The following is a 3,111-nucleotide window of genomic DNA, read 5'->3' on the forward strand; positions in this document are numbered from 1 at the left end:
GGCGTCGCCGGTGCCATTTCACCCCTGTGCACTGCGAGTGCCTTGAGCAAGAACCTAACCCCGAAACCTGCTCATGAGGCGCTGGTAACGCGGCAGCCCCATCACTCCACCATCTCTCCCCTTTGCATGTCCACATGTGCATGAAGTGTGCATTTCAGCCTGTGTGTGTGTGTGTGTGTGTGTATAAAAAAAGAGTGAAAAAAACAATTTCTCCCTAGGGGATCAATAAAGTATATCTTCTTCTTCTCTTCTTCTAATAGGACAGATGAATGTATGGTTGCCTTTATATGCAGTTCTTTATTTATGTTGTTATGTTCGCCATATACTGTCAGTAGATGTAACCCTACAATGAAACGCATTGTGTACTGCTTGCAAGTGTTATACAAATAACACTTGTTGTTGTTGTTGTACCATTATTGGGAGCTGCCAACAAAAATAAATAAATTATCCATTCTCAGTGCAAGTAGGCCTATAAGAATAAAAAGGAAACATTGCTTTTGCATCCACCACCTTTCAGGTCAAACAAGGAGTTCATTTAATATTTGTTATAATGATAGTTTTGAATGATTTTTCATTCATCGGTTCTATTTTGTGATTTTCTTTTCCTGTCAACTTTTTCCTCTCAAATATAGTTTTATTTTGAAGGCAACTTTTAGTCACTACCGGTCTGATTCCAGGTGTCAGTGGGTAACTTGGTGCAACTCTTCTGGCCTCACACTTCCGCCTTCAAAACAAGACTTTTGACACTAGATGGCGCAAATCTCATATGTGTAATGGACTCTCATCTCGGCCCTTCACAGTGGATTTAATGTGAATGGGTGTTGATTGAGGAGGAGATTCAAGTAATATGGCGCATAAATGGTCTTGGTTTTTTTTCCATAACATTTTTATTCCCCTGCAGTTAGTTGCAACATATTCCTGCAAACTGCAATTCTTGTTTTTTTATACTATGATAAAGAATAATAGCAAAGCCATTTCCTGAGAAGTCATTACAGATTTCTGTGAACACAGTCTAATTTATTTTGGGCTGAGTAATAGGTTAGGTTTGTTGGGTAATATGGGACACAGTTTTGTAATCAGTCTGTTGTTTTCATAGGACACGTTAAGTAATGTGGAACATAGTTTACTAAATGGTGTAAAAGGCATGAAATTGCCAAGCCTTTTGAATTCTTTGTAAAGTTGTCTGAGCTTTAGAAAAATAGGTTTTATTGATTCAAGCAGTTGGCTGGATGGAGAACAGGTTAGCCTGCAGGGTTACTATTGTCTGCCAAAGACCTGTGATGAATCTAATCCTCAAAAGAAAGCCTCTTACAGAAATAAAACAAATGCCAGTAGAACTAGAAAGGCTTTAATGCCATATACTTGACACAAACTTAATTAACAAATAAAATAGACAAAATATCCATAATAGGGCCTTTAAAAAAAAAAAGAAACTTTAGAGCGGGTGTATAAAATGCTTTAGTCCTGAATAATGCAATGATGTAACAACTGTGATATCATACCAATTTTATCATCTGATGTCTAAGGTATGGTGAGTCGATAAGGAATATGCAAGTGTGAATTAGTCCCAGATGTCCCATAATGCCCACGTAATCCTATTTTATCTCCTACAGTTTGGTGTCATTATAGCTCTTCAGAGATATAGCTTACAGTATCTTTACTGCACATTAGTTCAAGTTGTCCTTTGTCAGATCTGTTTGTCACCTCATCTTGGACACAGTCCACTGAAATGCTATGAATGTTTTTCAGATGAGTGTGTAAGTTGTTGTGATTTATAAGAAGCAGATGGCTGAGGTTTTAAAAAGCCTCTGCAGCGCTCTGCTGAAGCTCAGCCCACAAAGAGCCACACTCATATACCCAGATTGGCTAAACAGAATCTGACATTTATGAGTTTTACCCACGTTTTGCATTACTGCGGCAATGATGGAAACACTGGTGGCACGGCGTACTCTGGCCGACAGGAAGATGATATATGCAGTTTTTGAGCGGGGTTGAGGCAAAGTAAGTTGGCGTCGCAAAGAACTGGGGCCTCAAGAGTCTCGGAGGAAGGTAGTAAAAAAAAAAACGCTTCGGCTTTGACAGTCATTTTGTGAACCTGTGCCACAGCTGCAAGGGGCTCAGTCTGTCCATACAAAAGTACTTTATGGTGTCTCTCTGTTATTGAGAGCAAGGTTGATGGGGGTGTCCAAGGAAGATTCACTGCAGCTCATTAACTGACAGTTATCTCCTTAACTAAGATGAGTGAAACATTATTCTGAGTGGTTGAATAGTGTATTTCCACAGAGGTCACACTCAAGGTTGATGAATCACACCAACCTGGTTGAGTTTGTATTTTGTCTTCAAGAAGCGTCATTCTTTTTCCTGCAGCTGACATTTAAGACACATTCTTCAACATTACTGTAAACAGCTCTAACACCAAGCACATGACATTACAGTCAACCACAGGCTTCTGTTTACTGGAGGTCCCCATTAAAGACACCTTTTTTGTTTTAGGGAGGGAAGCTCAGGAATGTGACTCGCAGTCATTTTCAGGAGGCTGTCAAGCTGTTCTCTATTGCCCAGTGGTGACATATTCTCATTTTGACACTCCAGAATAACAAGTACTGTACTGTAACATATATTCACGAAGGCTCCTGAGGATATTGATATGTGTAGGAGAAAACAAAAAGCACTTTTGAGAAATATGAATTGTAAACAAAACCATGAATATTCTCAAAATACACATTGCATTCATGTTGTCACGCACAGTTTTCAGTTATTCTAAGTTATAAATCTTCTTTTAAATAAACACATTGTGTATAAAGACATAAATAAAGCCATTGCTTCTCTGTAATGCCATCTCATCTTACTAGAGGTATAGGGTGGGCCCCTCCAGATTTAATGGCAAGAATTTCAGAATTTATTTGGAGGATCAAAATCCTTAAGTGTGTGTATGTACTGTACTTCTTCACAGCATGTATGGCTTTGTGGTCCTAATGAGCTTGTGGATGAAAGATTTCTCGTTACATGCGTTCCTGCATCTCAGTCATCTGTGAAGACAATTAAAAATGTCTTTTGTTGGAAAGTTGAAGACTAATCAGTTCCATTCCCGGTCTACTAGATGAGCGTGTG

The sequence above is a fragment of the Morone saxatilis genome, unplaced genomic scaffold, assembly GCF_004916995.1.
Source record: "Morone saxatilis isolate NCDOM2014 unplaced genomic scaffold, NCSU_SB_2.0 Contig5, whole genome shotgun sequence".
Taxonomy (NCBI): Eukaryota; Metazoa; Chordata; class Actinopteri; family Moronidae; genus Morone; species Morone saxatilis.